The following is a 17,848-nucleotide window of genomic DNA, read 5'->3' on the forward strand; positions in this document are numbered from 1 at the left end:
AGTCTAACGCCTCTGTTCCTGCGCACTGTCACATGTTACACCCGTGTGCAGTGATTGTCCTGCGGTGACATCATTAATCCCCACGACTGATGCGTAAAAGGGACGTGTCGTACATCGATCCTCAATAACGGGCAGCCCGATAATCTGTTGGCGTGTAACAAGCGGAAACGCGTTTGTGCCCGATAACATCGGAGCCTTGCTTTGAATAACCCAACCCCCAGAACCGCCTGCTCATTTGCATGAGGGACGTGTCACTGCACACATGTACAAACATCCTTAACTTCACGCAGTTTAGCTGTTGGCATGGAATAAACAACTTATATGAATGCTTGCATATTTGTAAGATGTTCTGACAGACATCACACCTTAGCGAATTTTTTTTTTTTTTAAATTGAACTACATGAAAAATTTGAACTGGAATCAAAACGAACATACAAAGTGACGATGCAGTAAGTTATATATTGAATAGAGATACAAATGGGTACATTCATAAAGCCAAAGATGCCGGTTAGAGGGGCCCAGGACCCAGACTGCCGGAACGCTGTCAGGACCCAGACTGCCGGAACGCTGTCAGGACCCAGACTGCCCGAACGCTGTCAGGACCCAGACTGCCCGAACGCTGTCAGGACCCAGACTGCCCGAACGCTGCCAGGACCCAGACTGCCCGAACGCTGTCAGGACCCAGACTGCCCGAACGCTGTCAGGACCCAGACTGCCCGAACGCTGGACCTAGCGAGAAGATTGCAGATTCTGGGGGTCAGGAGAGCAGCTGCTCTGTTCTGGGAACAGGGGGACAGGCAGGCTGGGGGGGTGGGATATGGGGGGGGGCAGTAAGAAAGCAGCTGGGGCTCCAGTCTACCGTTTCATCTACCTCAGCATGGTGTGGGGACACCTATCCATGGGGGGGGGTTGGGCACGGGTCAATGAGAGATGCACCTGTCCATGCTTGGGGCAGGGGGGGGGGGGGGGATGAGGGTGCTACACATAGGCCTAAGGGGAGGGTATCTGTCCAAGGGGGGGGGGATGGGTTAAGGAGAAGGGCACCTGTCCATGGTGGGGGGGTCGGGGGCACACATTCCGGCCTAGGAGGAGGCCATCTGTCTGAGGGGGGGCAGGTGGGTCAAAGAGAAGTGCACCTGCCCATTTGGGGGGTGGGGGGCACAGCTTAGTCACTCAAACAATTAATCAGCAGGACTGCTGTCCATACCGTAACATGTAACACTGGCAGAGTGTTACGCCGCTTCTGAGGCAATGAGAGACAGTCAGCCCTGCTGACAAGCTGCTGTCCATACCGTAACGTGTAACACAGAGTGTTATGCCACCCGACGATACTCAGTCTCTCATGGATCCTTCGTGCTATAAGTAGGACAGAGCTGGTCCCCTGGGGTTCGAGCCACCCACCCCAGTACTGACCGTGATGCCCAGCTCAGGAAGGGAGGCGTAACAGTGCTTATTTTGGGATACAAAAGCCGAACAAGTTACATACTGCGGATTCCTGCAGCCAGGAATGTGAAACGCAGAGTGTTGGCTTACTAGACGATGGCAGACTTCGCCATTAAAATAACACTGGGCTCCCGATTTCCATTGTTCCCAGTGTTCACCTGCTTAGATACGAGTTAAGCACTGGGATTGTGGACAGGGATACTTCCCCTCCTAACCTGCTGGAGATGAGAACCAGCAGCATGGCGGTGACAGAGACCCCGCAGACTCGTCACGCCTCCAGCGGTCCACGGGGAGCTAAAACGTGGCGACAGGCTGCTTCCGAAATGAGATTCCTCGCCGTCACATCTGCGCCCTCATTGGTCTACCGACTTCATTCTGAGCACTGGACCTTCTCCCCCCCCAGCGATGACATCATATCCTGCGAACAGTGGGGGGTCCTGGCTTCATTCCCCACCCCTGCTCTTGGTCCTCTGTTAATCTGCTTTTGCTCCTCTGGAGATCCAGAGTTCTGACACTCACACGCATCCCTCACGTCTGACCATGACACCGAGAGCATCTCCAGTCTATCCTTCATTTACCCAAAATGCTGTAAGAAAGGGGGGCCCCTAGTTACGGACATAATGATGTCAAACACGTAGAGGGAAGCAATTTATAGGTGCCACATGCCCAAGATAAAACTGATCTTCTCTACATTATACAATAACGAAATGCACTCAGTGGTCAGGTCCATTATAAGGGGCTTATCATCAGAAACACAAAATCTTCACCCTAAATTTTCATTGCCTGGACAAAAGTCATGGAGCTGCACCCTGGATGGGATGCCAGTCATTTGCAGGGGGGACACACATTATCTGCAATTTAAACAAATCAGTTTGCCCAACCGCTGGTCTTTAAGCCACCGGAAAAGGCCCACGCAGAAGAGGGAGAGCAGGCGAACTCCACAGACACACCGCAGAAGCGGCTTCGCACCTGCAGACCCAGAGGTGGCAGTAGCACTGGCTACCAATACGCCTTGAGATTGTTCATTCTTGGATACTATAGGACGAGTCGCCCTGCCGCTTTGGGGGACGACAGCAGCTCGGAAAGTGCAACGGGAGGCAGAAGGAGACAGAGTCTGGCTGCCTCCTTTAAACGGAGAACAACAAGCACATTTTTATACGGCCCTTTCATCTGGCAAATCACATTTTAACAAGTGTTTCGCAGTCACATCCTACTGCATTGAAATTCTGACTTTTCCCCACAAAGTGAGGTTCTCTTTTGTACAGTGGCTCCCGAGCCAAGAGCTGATCGGAGATCAGTTTCTGATCTGTGTACTCGGGGTCCTTCTGCGAGGAGCAGAGGCGTGCCTGGAAGTCACACGGAGAAATATTTTTAAAGAGTTTGAGACGTTTACTGACTAACTCCTAAATCTGCAATTCATCAGTGAATTTGTGTAAAAAGAAAACGGGGCACGATTCAAGAGAGAGTTCAAGTACAAAAAAATTCAGAAATATTTAATGTTAAGCTTACAAAGCATGCCCCCCCTCAGCTCAGCTGTAACCAGAGCATGCAGACGCCGTCTGCTAGTGATGACGTAAGGGGGGGGGGGGTTCAAAGCCCCATGTCTGCCAGTAAAGATGCCCGCTGTGGGCAGCTTGAGGGCCACTGTGCTCGAACCGTCAGCTTGCTGCGGGGGGTCGTCTCAGCTTAGTCGGGGGACCGAGAAGCCCAGAGCAAGAGGAAGCCTGGGGTGAATGGAAATGCTGCCATGCACGAGCGGCCGGGATTTGGTCATGTCAGGGATTTAAACACATGTCCCGCCGATTCCCATCCCTTTTGACAAAGCGCCTTCCTGACGAAGTGTGATGAGGGCGGCACTGACATCATCTATTATGACAAGGTGAAGCCGTCACACAGTCAGTGCTTAAAACACCTAAAGCTTTATGCGATAAGGGAACAAACACAAGTGTAGCAGCCTGCGTATTAGCATCAGCTCACTGGCGGAGGAAGGCTGAGCACGGCTGCCTGAAGGGGGCGCTCCGCGTGGAGGGTGGAGGGTGGAGGAGCTCTCCTCAGACCATGCCAGCATTCGGGATCAGCGGAAAATGTCAGTGTGCCCATCGTCCCTCGGACGGCAGACTGCCGACGACTCCTGCCAAGTCGCGGTAATAACGGGCAGGTGAAGTATGGCGAGTCCCGCAGCAGCGGCGACACCCTCTGCCCCCCCCCCCCCCCCCCCCCCCGGCGGCAGCCCCGCGTCACGCCGCCATCCTCTCGCCAGCCTCCACTCCCGCATCTCCCCATGGTTTTCTCCATCTGTGCTGCTTGACGCTCGTTCCAGACACGCTGGCAGGTATCTGTCAAACATCTTCCCTCATAACTGATATTGAGGGTTTTATTTTGTAAGATTCATGCTTCTCATAAAGCACTCAATATGCCAATATGATGAATGGCCAAATTACCCCCTCCCCACAACACACAGAACACTGGAGGGATTCTCCCCCAGCCCAGGTCACCCAGCTGTCCCTTCACCCTATAGGGTGTGGGGTCGCGTCAGAACGGAAATAAGAACCACGCTGATGCCCCTGTAGGTGTGGAGATTCAGGCGCAACCCCCTGGCTCTCAAAGGACGGTAAGCAGGCAGCAACCATCTTGACACCATCTAATGCATTATCAATAGATGTGGGGCTTCAAATGGCGACGGTTTGGTAGAGTCAAGGACGAGAGGAGGCAGGACAGTGTATTCAAACAACTGCGTCAGCCAATGCATGACACCCCGGCGGACAAAACGCACTCCATGCCAGCTGGCCTCCGTCGAGCACGTCTTTGTGAGCTGTGCACTGCCCAAGAGGTCAACTGGCCGGACTGAAGGGCCACCAGTCAGAAAAAGAGGATTAGAGCGAGGTTTAGGTCACTCCACCGGCAAGGGCCAAGGGCATCCCAGCCCAGGGCCGGTAGAGCAAGGGGGCGGGGGGGTTTGGGGGGGGCTGGGGATACCGGCTGCACGACCTTAAGCTGCTCTCCTAAGGAGGACGTGCGCTAAGTAGGCCAGGCCAGAGGGGAAGATTATGGCCAGAAGGTAAGTCAAGGACGCAGTGCTGGAAGATCCCACATCCCCCCCCGTGAGCCCATGAAGCCGCAGATGTGTGCGATTGGCCGCGTAGCTGGAGGGATTATGGGAAGGCGGCAGTAACTCCTTCGTGTGGAGCAGTAAGCGCAGAGCTATACGAGGGGCAGGGCGGCTAGCGTGGTGTGCGGAGATCCTGACGACGCTTAGTGCGAAGCTGCAATATGCATCTCACCTCAGCAACGACAAAACCGCGACACACGCAGACGCCGGATATCACAGCGCAGACTAGCCAGCATGAGAGCAGCACTCTGGGTGCCATTCTATACCATGAGAGATACACAGGATCGCATGGGAAAACAATTAAAAGCAAACAATGAAGATTGCACCAGGTAATGGCACACTGTGATATGGGTCTGCATAACGTGGGCCACAGGCGCGCACAGGCACACACACAGGCACAGGCACGCACAGGCACACACACAGGCACAGGCACACACACAGGCACACACACAGACACAGGCACAGGCACACACACAGGCACACAGGCACAGGCACACAGGCACACACACAGGCACACAGGCACACACACAGACACACAGGCACACACACAGGCACACACACAGACACAGGCACACACACAGGCACACAGGCACAGGCACACAGGCACACACACAGGCACACAGGCACACAGGCACACACACAGACACACAGGCACACACACAGGCACACACACAGGCAGGTACACACACAGGCACAGGTGCGCACAGGCACGACAGACAGACAGGCACACACAGACACACAGGCACACAGGCACAGGCGCACACATTGTATTCATATTTTTGTGGAGACTATTTATTTTTATAGGAAAAACCTTAATCCCAGCAATGACACCCTAACCCCACCCAGCCCTAACCTAAACCATAAGTAACTAAACAAAATACAAGACTTTTGGCATTTTTTGTGTTTTGATTCACAGATTTGTATAAAATTGAACTTCCTCTTGTGAGGACTGAAAAATGGTCTCCACAACATCAAAATAACATGTAATACATACATAACCCACACACACGCTCACACAAGCACGCTCACAAACACCGACACCCAGACACTCACAGGTACTGTAAATATGGTATGTTTAGCATCTCAAAGGAAACCAAAATAAGCAAATTCTCCAGCCCCACCCCCCCCCGTGTGAAAGCTAACCAAAAGATAAATGCCCACAAACAAAATGCTCGATAGCAGGTCAACCGATGCCACACCAAAGCCAACCATCGTGGACCTCAGCGGTTCTGCTACTCTTGGACCCATTTTCCTTCTTACACTCCTTGGCTGAAGCGGCCCAATTTCCGCACGGGCCTCACAGGGAAGACGACAGCCGCCCCCGGCGCTCCTGAGGCTCAGACCGCAGGGTGGCCGCCCTCCCCCGCGGTGCCACACCAGGGTGCCTGCCCATGCCACGTCGGGCAAAAAATAGCAACTCGGAATGAAGCTTCATCTCTGCCAGTGTAGCAGAGAAGCCAGCGGATGGAGGTGAGCAGGCGGGGGGGGAGGGGGGGGGGGCGATCTTACCAGGGTTATCATACAGGGCCACCGGGACCCAGGGCTTCAGTTGAACGTTCTGCCTGTGAAGTTTCTCCTCCCTCAGGAAGAACGTCCTGAGAACGAAGAAGGGAAAGTGCTTCAGTTAATGAAAAGGCATTTTGTAAAACTGCCGGCTTCACTTATGACAGGCTGCATTAATGCTTGATCAAACTGACACCCACACACTACATGCCCCCCCCTTCCCATCCTGTTTTGTTACAGGGCTAAAAAGCAGGCATAGAAAGCAGTCAAATTTGAGTTAAAAGTGAAAGACACCCCCTCAGTGCCCACCCCCTGACCCTCCCCTCGAATCATTTTCTCACATCCGAAGCTGAGTACTTTTGTCAAAGGTACAACAGCCGGACCCTTGTGGGATTTGGACGGCAAGCCTTTGCCCTTCCTCCCACCCATTCTCCTGTGTGCGTAACAAATTAGCAGGGGGGCAGTAAGACTCCCCCAGCACCCGCTCAGCCTGCGGGCAGCAGACAGCAGACGTACTCGTGTGACGACATGGTTTCACACAGATCGCGCCATCTGAAGCGGCCTGTAATATTCGCTAAGACGTGCTTCACACCAGCTAATGAGGCAGGATGTGCGGGACTCTCCTCCGCAGCCTTCAGCCGCCGCACCGCCGAGCAAATGAGCGGAACGGGCCGGGAATAGTGAGTCAATAAAAACACGCGCAGCGCTGGCGCCGTTCCTCTGCAAATTGGTGCTAAAAAAGAAGCGATGATAATTCTGTGTGCTACTTGGATGGGAGTAATCCAGCATCCAACAAACCCCCCCGAGCCCTCATCCCACATCATTTACAACTTTAGCTGGATTTAAAGCGATTCCCCAGGTCACGAGGAAGCCAAGATCTGTCATATAATAAGATCAGTTGTGGCAATTTCAAAAAGGGTGGCACAGAGGACAGGATCCAGGCCCCTATATAGAATAACCAATTAGATTATAAGTGGGTGGGTGGGTAGGATGGATGGATGGATGGATGGATGGAATGAATTCCAAAATTAACACCTGAAAGTAGACAGCATTATTAAGGAGAGGGCGCCTCTGGCTCCTGTAGCTCAACAAGCAGCATTGTGCAAATAAAACAAAGGTTGTGGGTTCAAATCCCAGGAAGCGCACAAATTGTGACCCTTCACATCTCCATGTTCGCATGTTGGGTACTCCAGCCACCTCTTGCCGTCAGGCTATCTGGCCTACATACAATGTGCAGTGTGTGTGTGTGTGTGTGTGTGTGTGTGTGTGTGTGTGTGTGTATGTATGTGTGCGCGCGCGCATGTGGCCTACAACGGACTGACATCTCATCCAGGGTGTTCCTGGGATAGGCTCCAGGCTAGTGGTGACCCAGTGGGAAAGGGACAGATGGATAGAAAAAAAAGGGCCGTCAGTCACAGCTGAGCAGGTGCACTGGGGGAAAGCGGATACCTTTCTATGGGTTACAGGAGAAGCGGGAGCGGAAACAACCAGTCCAAGACAAGCAAAAGACGCTTCCCCCCAACATTCAGCCAAGGGGTCCTGCAGCAGGCCGTCTAAATATCTGCCCGTTTGATCCAGACGCAGGTGACAGGACAGGAAGACGAGGGCTGATTACAGCCTCTTCAGAAAGAGCTTTAACGCTAAAGTTTAAAGGGCCCTGCTGACGATCGTGTGGAAGGCGAGTATGATTTAACCACAACCATCAGATCCCAAAGATCAGGAATACAAAGCATAACATACTTAAACGTTCCTGTTTCAAATATGCCTTTATAAGACACCTCTTCCTCAGAGAAGGCGGAATTTTTAAGGGAATATTAGCACATTTGGGAAGCTATACCTTCCAGCGATGTCAGACACTGAGTGGATAATTAACAGATGGACACAGAGCATCATTTTCAGAAATGTGACAGAATTAACACACTGGAGGCATCGGAATAGGTCAGATCACACGTACAGTACAGGACCAGGGCAAGGATGGAAAAAGCACAATAAAAGAGGCTTAGTGCTGGGCCTTCTATGCGTAAGACGCAGGCGCTGCGACGAAACGACATCGCTAAACCTTAAACGACGCTTTAATGCGCTCTCGCAAACCAAGACAGCTGATCTTCACTCATCGCAAATAAAAACACTTTGCGTTTTGTAAATACCAGATATAACTGAAACAATATTAAGAGAAGTGATATAAAAAGAGTGATATTTTGTGGATTGAAGCCTATAGCCTCACCTGCAATAAAACGACACTCTCCTGAGCCCCCCCAGTCCACTACAGCAGCATAAATAATCCCTGAATATGCCCTGCCTTGCTTCCAACCAGCAGGCAAGCACCGATGTAATATTCTTAAATGGATATGGATTCAATTACAAAAAGGAATGCAGAAACACATATACACAGAGCCTCAGCCCTCACAGAGTTCTCTGTTGGAAGGTGTTGGGCATAATTTATTAACAAACACCAGAAATGACACTTTCAGCTTTCCTAACTTACAGCTATGACAAACAAATAAACAAGTTACACCATAAGAATAACGACGTCACAGAAAAACATTATACTGACCTCTTCACTGTTTTAATGTCCCTCAAAATCTTATCAAGCAGATGTATTTCAATCCGTGCTTTGTCAAGGGCAAGCAACCGAGATCAATTATATTAATTATTCATAGGGCTTCAAAGCCTTGTTATAAATCTGGCGAAACAAGTGCATTTAGTCAGTTATAATATACAACAGTTTGTTCAGCTAGACATTGTGCTCGAAGGGTTTTCGTTAAGCTCGCACATAACAGCACAAAAGCTGTCCCGGGGGATTCGAACCTACTACCCCTGGGTTACACACCTATCGCCGCTGCCCCGATGCATACAGCGAGTGCCTGTCAGTACTCGGTATTCGCTAGCCTCCATCAGCAAGAAGCAGCCTTGGTTTGCGAACCACAGCTCCCACACCAAGCATGAGCAAACATGTCGCAGGAAAAATGAGGACATGTCAGTGATAAGGAAGTGGGCTCCGGTGATGCCCCATGTCTCGAAGCGGGACGGACGCGGAGCCCCGATTGTCTGCGGCCAGGCGCCGAACGCCGCCTCTCTCCGCCCCAGCTGAAGGACCAAGTCACGAAACCCAGACATGCAAAGTGCCTTTACAGCCCCTTTCCCTTCTGCTCTCCTTAATGGTTTCTAATTCACCGTTTAGCTGCTTAAGTAAGTGGTCGTAAAGTTTAAGAAATTAGTATCTGTTTCACCGGCGAACACACGGTTAGGTAACGTTTTAATTTTATTTATTTAACGGACATTTTGTCCAAAGGGATCCATGAAGCATTTAAGCCAAAAAGTCTAATAACAGGTGCATTATAACTGTTAATTAAGGATGCCCAGTGGAAAAACAAGATATGCAATAAAAAACACAATACGCAATAAATACGCATAAAGAACCGTTAAATAAACTATCGAAATTCCGGATGTTTACGAAACAACAAAAAACATTTAATGTAAGAAGAAAGGATGTCTAACAATCTCAAGACATTTAACTAAAACGGTGACAAATGGCGGATATCACGAAACGCGACTTTAAGAGCATATTTAAGCCAGCAGAATCCAGCGCTCACAATGAAAATATATACGACTTAAGGGAAAATAAATATTACCATTACCTTTTCTTTTTCCAAAAGAACGCTATAAAGCCGATAGTCTTTTTGAGTAACTATAAGCTATTATGTACACACAAGCAGACTGCACATTAGCAACTACTTTACAGTAAAAGCTTCATTTTCGTGATGAAGGTGGTAAAACTGTCCCACTGTCTGACCGTGTTTGAAGGCGTTGAGCCTGAGATAAAACAGCCTTCTTCATTAAGTGTTTAGAAGCTTATACGACTGAAAAGTTTGGCATACCGAACCCTGTTTCAAAAAGGATCGGGTCTTTAAAGCGGAGATACAGTCAAAGGCTGATGCGAGCGCTGCAGCTGGCGGACTTGAGGGCGTTTTCCTGCAGTTGTCAGCCCGTCCTGCGCCCTTTCCCGAATGGGTGCTCCAGCACCCTTACACCAGTCCCACCAAACAAGTTTCATCAGCACCGAACTACGCAATCTCTGCGAAACGTACGGAAAGTAGGCAGGCAGCAGCTGAGAGCCATCAGACTCATCCCGGACAATGTAAAGTTATAAAATAGAGACACAAACACTGGAGCAAAAGCCCCGCCGCGAGGCTTGAAAGTGAGTGAAACGAGCGCTGTCCGGTTCGGCTGAGTAAGTCCCACATCGGACCAGTTTCTCCGTGGATGACATTACATTACATTACATTACATTTACATTTATGGCAGAAGCGGTGGATCATGCACCAGGGACGCATCCCTCTCGCGGTAACATGCATCACACTACTGTAACATCGCATCGGCTGCTTACATCGCTGCTCCCCCGCTTCCCTCCAGCTCCTTCTCTCCCTCCCTCATTAGCTCCCTCCCTCCCCTTGACACAGACATGTCCCTACGTGTAATTTCCTTGCTATTTTCCGCCGCTTACCCGTTCTCCCCCGTCCCTGGCTGGATGGGCTCAGCGCGTATTGGTGACTCCAGCGGGCGCAGCGCAGCGGACGGGCGCTCGCAGCCGCTCGGCATCTATTTTTAGGGAACTGACAAAGTGAGGAAGAAGCAGCCGCTTGTCACTGCGAGGCTCCTCCCTTCATCTGACGGGCTGCGGGCGAGGCGGGCAGCCCTCCGCGCTCGCCGCCGGCCCTTTAAAAAGCCTCGCACTTTGGCTGGAGCACCGCGCTTTAGTCTCGCTATCGGGATAACTGGTCTTTACAATTATTTGTATGTGTGTATGGGTTTTATTTTATGTGCTTAATAACAGTACGCGCTTTGTTATTTAAAGTGTAAGCTCTAAAGACTAGGCAGAAAACGGGACTCGGTCGTGAGTTTGCGCAGGACGCGGCTAGCTGGGGCATGACGTCATCGGCCTTAGGTGGCAGGAGCGCTGGAAGCGTTATCACGGTGTATCACCGTGTCAGAGGAGGATCCTGGCGAGGGCAAGATGGGCAGTCACCCAGGGCGGCGTTTTCTGAGGGGGCGCCGACATGGCAAACACTCATACCCGACAACTATTATCGGCGGTGAAGCTTGCTGGGGCGTCACATGGGCTTTGACCGCTACTTCATTAAGTGTGTCTTTACTGTGTTCACAGTATGTGTTCACATGTAAGTGTGTGCTTACTGTGTCTTCACTGTGTTTGTGTGTGTGTGTTCATATGTTTATGTTCATGTGTAACTGTGTTCATTGTGTGTGCATTCAGTGTGTTTATGTGTGTTCACTGTATACAGTGAATATGTGTTTGTGTATTCACTGTGTGTACATTCAGTGCATGTTCACTTTGTCTAGAGTGAATATGTGTTTGTGCATTCACTGTGTGTACAATCAGTGTGTGTTCACTGTGTGTGTGGAGATATTGGTCACAGGTGAAGAGACACGCCACACTGCTGTGGTAGCTGTTGTCAGGATTAAAGGGCAGTGACCCTCACTGATCATTTCCCGCTGTTCCTGGGCTGATTAGCAGAATAATCTCATCCATCCAGACGTGATCTCCAGCACAAGCACATAACTCACTAGCTAGTGTATTGCATAGTAAATATTCTCTTTCTGTTTGACTTAATAGACAATGAACCATGAATTTTAAATACCTTTCAAATAGCATGTTCCTGGATTGTCGAGGGTTAGGAACCACCCTGCCCTACAAAAGGTCACCTGTGGGAAAACACCGAGAACATTAATAACACTGGCTAATAGCAGTGACCTTCGGTACCCGCGGCTGAACATTTGTCAGTGAAATTACATTTCTCAGCTTCTGGGCAAGGGTTGTAACTGCACACTCAACTAAACACAAAACACCTGCTCGCAGCCTTATGGCTGAACACAAGTATCTGCTGAAAACATGGCTTTGAGATACCGAAATGGACTGAGGTTCTGAACTTCTGGAGTGTTTCAAGTAGACAGTTATCATTACAGTTGTCAGTTTGGGCTCCGGCACAATAAAATAACCTTCCAGCATGATTTTTTTTTCCAACAGTGACTACGCAGTTCTGCTCTACCGATCAGGTTTGCTCAAAGTAGGCTGAGCAGTCATAAGTATAAATACGGACAAAGAGGCATAGTGAAGAGAACACACAAACGTCGTAATGTGAGAAGATGGCTGCCTTTTAATTTTTGCCAAACTATGGGTAATAAAATGTGTCTGTTGACAGATCATCTCGTTAAGCTTTATAGTCGTCTTTAAATGGGCTACATTACTGCCACCTGCTGTACTGGAGTGTCATGAAAAAAAAGCAGAACGCAACAGATTTTAGATTGTATTGATCCTAAGAGCCCCACTAAGGGGCCTTCGGTTCCTGATCATGTAGCTGGGAGTCACAGCTGGCGGTTTGAGAGGGGAGGGGGTTTCGAGTCTCACTATGGCTTTTCCCTGGCAAATCATTACATTATCAAGTAGAAGTGCATCCCTCCCAAATTAGCATGAATGGAAAGTTACCTATATCAGAGATATTTGTTTTATTACTTTTTATGGGTCTTATGTATTCCTCACAGTTTTTGCTGACTGTTAATTGATGTTAAAATATTTCTGATATGGGAACCTTGTATTTCCCAGCTGTTTTGGCCCCCCTCTGCCCCACCATGCAGCATTTCTTCTCTGCTGGGGGGGGGAATCTTCCATGGGAAAACTGCAACAATTTCCCCATGGGGGAGAATCCAGAATTCTTAGGAACTTTCCCGTTGACATGATGCCAGATTATATTGTCGCTGCTTCAGCAGCAGAAAGCGACAGGCATTTTCTGTCAAGCATCTGTCATGTTCCTGTAAGTAAACCACTAATGGTGGTTCCTCTAACCTCCATGTCCAAAGGACTCAGTCAAAAACAATCTCAGCCCTGGTTTATTTCAATGGGAACCAGGTCAGATCGATGGATTTACCGCACAAACAGAGAGTAAAAGATGCACAAATGAAGGCTCAGCTTCATTCTCCCAAAAAGTCCCCATATCTCCCGGGCTTGTGTCTTTACCCCACCCCTGGCTTCCTGACATTCTTTGCCACGGTTATAAATGATTCTGCCTCTTTTCAGAAACCCACCAATGACGCCAAGCTGCCTGACCCACTCAGTCTGCCTGCACTCCCCCACCTGCCAACACAAAAAAACCAACTCAAATACGAGTCGTTGTTTGCTTACTTGATGCCTTTTTATCCATCTGTACAGTTTTTCATTTCACTTGAGCAGATTAAGTACCTTTAGGAAGGGTTCCAGACCAGTATCAATCACACACTAGTGGCAAAATTGTGGAAACACTTCCAAATTTTAGAGATTGCAGAACTTTAACAGTTGCTCCAGTTACTTATTTAATCATCCAATGTATGATATTTGTAATATTCTTTGATTGTTTATAAATATTACCGCCAGTATAAGTATAGTAATTTTTAAAGCATAATGCCAGAAATGCTAGGTGCTGCCACAATTTTGGCCACTAGGGTAGGTAATTTGAACAAGCACGCTTTATTGGTCTTCATTTCATCCCAGTCTCAGAATTAGCCATTAAAATATAGATGTCAGCTATCTGGTTAGCAGTTGAGTAACTTTCCATTATACTTTGCATCATTATCTAGCCGATTCCCATCCATTTGCTGTATGTGATTTGTCTCCTTTTCCTGGGTCCTGGACAGTGCAGACATCTATCCCTTCAGAAGGCACCCAGCGCTGAGCCCTGCCAGGACATTCCAAGCCATTCCACGCCATCTGGGCTCTAAGTAGTGAGTGTGAACTGAGGATTTTTGGCTCCTGCATCGCTGTTTGCTGCTCCAGCCCTATTGTAGATCCTCGGCAGCATTTCCACTTATTTTTCAGACTCAGTTGGTTTTCACACAATTAATTCACACCTAAATAGTTTTTCCACATAGATTTTAGCACTGGAACAGCAGACATTTCCATGAAGAGGTGGGGGTAGTTTTTCACCCTCTGCTGTCATGTGCTTTTATCATTGATTGGTGATGTTTCTCTCTGCTCCAATCTGACACTGACCTACTTATAAAAGCCACCTTTTCCATCCTTAATCTTTCGCTACCTACGGCCGTCCTCCTCACGCTACGGTGTCTTGTCAGGGCAGGATTGTCAGTCACCCATTGCAAACAGGTCTAAGCAGAAGTGCCAGACGAAATCTACCACCAGCTTGTTGGCCAGCAGTGATACAGAAGAGCAGAGGTGTTAGTGGAGGAGGATCACAGTGGTGACGACGGCGACGACACTATTTCAAACTGTGCGGAAGAAGGCAACGTGAACCACTTCTGTACGTTACCCAGAAAAAGACGGACAAACCAGAATGAATAATGATGTAGCGCTGAAATACGGGCCCTCTGTTTAGAAGGCACTACTGAAGAGACCTGACGATTCTTTGGGGTCCAGCTGGTGTTTATGATGTAGGCGGATCAAAGCCTTTGGACGTCCAATTTACGATATTGCCATGCTGGAAAAGAAAGTCTGAAGCTTCAAAGAAAGGATCATCATTGGAGCGGAGAAAGAATGGAACTAAAATAAGGAAGGCTGCATTAAGGAAAGACAAAAGTGGAAAAAATTAGAGACCACAGCAAAATTTTCAGTTTCACTCATTTCTCAACTTAAGGGTATGCACCTGTGTAAAATATACATTTTTGTTTTTTTTGCAAACTCCAGCCTGACTCTTCCCTGCTTCTCATTAATGTAGGGCTTCTTCCTTGCTTTATGGGACTTCTAGAAGCCTGTAATGATTTTTCCTAGCACTGCACTTCACAACACTTAATGTTTCCCATTTTTTCGGAAGGTTACTTTAGGCCATCCTCCAATTTATGAGGCACTGCCAGATAAGTTGACGGTCATCCCTGGCATTAGAAAGTCGCTTCTGCCCTTTGCCTGGCTGATTGCTGGTCGTTCCCAGTGTCTCCTGCTGCGCCTTATTCCTGTCTACTGCTGTCTTAGACATTTTGAACCTGGAAGCAACCTGCTGCTCAGCGTAGCCTCCTGTCAGCAGAACCACGATTAAACCAGGATTTAAAAACAGAGATTTAACTTTTTTTTTTTTAATTATTCAACTTCAAGTTATTCAACTTCTTTGTCATTGTCGGATTTAAATGGACTGGCCTGGGACTTTCAGTTAGGTGAACACACCTTTATCTACCGAGAAACTGGACAACATTGAAAAAATGGTGTGGCTTTCATAGTCAGGAAGGGCACTGAAAAGACCGTAACTGGATATGATGCTGTGGCTGAGGGATATTTCCCCTCATCCCTTCAATATGACAGTTATACAGGCTCATGCCCTAATAAGTGCTGCTGACAAAGAGGAAAATCCTAAAGTTCTGTGACCAGATTCAGACTGAAATACAGAGGAAATGCAGCGAGATAATGCACCTGGCGACGGGAGACCGGAATGCCATAGTAAGAAGTGAGAAGGTGAGAAACTCAGTTGGCCAGTATAGCCTTGGACGCGCTTAGCTGGAATCAAGCGGCATTGACTAATCAGACCCTGCGAATCCAACAACCTCTTCATTGCCAATATATTCTTCAAGCAACCTAGACATCAGCGGATAGTTCACAGAAATCAAACAGAACACATTTTCAATACCAAACTATGCAAGAGCCCAGTTCAAACAGCAAAGAAATCTGTTTGCCGAAGATTATGAACAGATGATGAAGTACGTATGTGTGACCTCCAAGTGAAGCTGAAAAGGAACATGGTCATCTGATTTACAAGAAATCACCTTGAGAGTGTGCCCTCCGACTTCAAAGAAAGCACTAGAAACTTATTAGAAATGTTGGACCTACACAAGAGAGACGGAATTCAAAGAAAAATCTGAGAAAGACAAAAAAAAAAAACGGGTCAAAATGCAGGAGCCAGCAGAATGAAAGTGGACGACACGAGGAACAGTGGAGCCTTCAAGTAAGTTAAAATCAGGAAAAGATAAAAGTTCTGAATCACAAATTCCCAAAAGCACCTAGGAGAGACAAATATTACGGAATCTACAAAGTCATCGTGGCAGGAAACACATCTGAGTGTTTTTCGGGATTTAAAATGAAGGCCCAGGCCTAAGGAGGCACACAGAAAGACATCAACAGGCAAATAACTGGACTTCTTATATTCAGCACGGGGTTTTATGCTGTCTCCATCAAAAGCTCCTGCCCAGCCTGGAGCAGCTGGCTTTCGATGGCTGATTTCACATCCTGCCCTCTCTGCCATCCCTCGACCTTTTGGGGGCGACAGCGGTGTGACGGATGGGATCCCAGATTCATGCAGACTTCCCCGGTGTGTATTTTGTGACAGAGCTTCATGGGGGGCCACAGCTGTCACACAAACAACCCCCCCCCCCCCCCCCCCAACTCCTATTACCATTAGTATTAGCAAGAGTATGAGATAAAGGAAAGGCTTCCAGCCATTTCTGGTGACGTGACTGATGCCCATCTGCAAAGGAACCTGATGGCCCTTTTGTTGATAAAAGATTATTGATAAATCGTCCTCAGGCCTGAGATCAGTATGTGTCACCTGCAAGGAAAAGGCTGTTTAGCTTCTTTGGAGCTGAAAACAAAAAAAAAAGGTTCAGCATTTAGTACAACGTTCCTCAGTTCTGGAGCAGGAGGGCCAGAATCTCAGAGTTTGCACATTTCCCTGCTCAAACACACACAGCTAATTACCAGGTTTCTTTGGTGTGTCTGAACAGGGAATCTGCAAATTGTGTTGCAAACTCCAGCACTAGAATTGGGACCCAGAACGTTACCCAGTGATTACTGACGAAAAGGGCTAATGTCTGAAAGTGCTGTCCTCGGATAAGCAGCTCTTTACCCCCAACCTGAATTCTCCCCTGCTGCTCAATCTAAGGCTAATACCAACCTTGCACTAATGTCAACAGCTACTTATTGGTTAATTTAAGCTGCAAAGAACACTGAAGACCTCTGAGATGTCTACTGTAGTATCTCAACACCTCTGGGATGTTTGCTGGGGTGTTGTGATCTTCTTTAATCGTCACTTTTTAATAGGTAAATGGAAAACAACCCAGGACTACTGAAAATGACTTACTGTAATAATGCTTAGAGGTAGGTGGGAGAGTGTCAGGCCTGAGGTCCTAAATTCTTTCCTTTTTTCTCCATTAACTGATGAGAAGAAAACTCTGTGACAAAGTGATCAGACACTGTAAGGCACCAAGGAGCCATGACAGGACTTCAGGGGAGTGAGGCTGTGATGATGTCATCAGTTCTGTGAGGAAATGACAGGTTCTGACTGAAATAAAAATAATGACACTTTATTGATCCCCGTGAGGAAATTCTCTTCTCACCTACGCCATCTTGTTCTCCATGACACACAAACACATATAGGTGAGAGCAAGCCGGGCAGCGAAGGGCGGCCATCTGCAGCAGCGCCCGTGGAGCTGGGCGGTTCAGGGCCTTTTGCTCAAGGGCCCACGGATGTGAATATTGTGCCAAAGCTGGGCTCGAACCGGCAACCTTCCAATCACAGGCGCAGAGACCCTGTTACTGGCTGGCTGTGTTTGCAAGAGGTAAACGCTGGGTGTGGCGCAGCTGGCTATGGACCCCTGGAATCTGTAGTCCATCTTTAACAAAGCCTGCAAGATAAAGTCTCAGACATGTGCTTGGTTAAAGAAGCCAGACTCTAGTACACCTCATGTTTGATATGAGTCCCGCATTACAGGGCCAAAGTCCTCAGCTGTCTTTTCTTTGAGGTCTGGGCAAGACCCCCCTCCCTCCTGCACTCTAGAACGTGCCCCCTAAGGTATAACCGAGTAAGATATTAG

The 17,848-nt window shown here is 48.5% G+C and overlaps 1 protein-coding gene across 4 annotated transcripts in view; it reads right to left on the reverse strand.

Annotated features, from left to right (window-relative positions):
- Nucleotides 1-10,713, reverse strand: part of LOC125751831 (myocyte-specific enhancer factor 2A-like) — a 52,385-nt gene extending 41,672 nt beyond the window's left edge. The window contains exons 1-2 of one of the 4 annotated variants that reach the window (XM_049031204.1): nucleotides 10,560-10,713; nucleotides 6,062-6,147 (exon numbers count right to left, since the gene is read on the reverse strand). The gene's annotated coding sequence lies outside the window, so the exon portion shown is untranslated. Of the gene's footprint in view, nucleotides 1-6,061; nucleotides 6,148-8,609; nucleotides 8,631-9,693; nucleotides 10,411-10,442; nucleotides 10,465-10,559 lie in introns of those variants that run through there. The other 3 variants (XM_049031205.1, XM_049031206.1, XM_049031208.1) reach the window with 3 other exon arrangements.
- Between the last annotated feature and the right edge of the window lie 7,135 nt (nucleotides 10,714-17,848).

Source organism: Brienomyrus brachyistius, chromosome 11 (assembly GCF_023856365.1).
Source record: "Brienomyrus brachyistius isolate T26 chromosome 11, BBRACH_0.4, whole genome shotgun sequence".
Lineage (NCBI taxonomy): Eukaryota > Metazoa > Chordata > Actinopteri > Osteoglossiformes > Mormyridae > Brienomyrus > Brienomyrus brachyistius.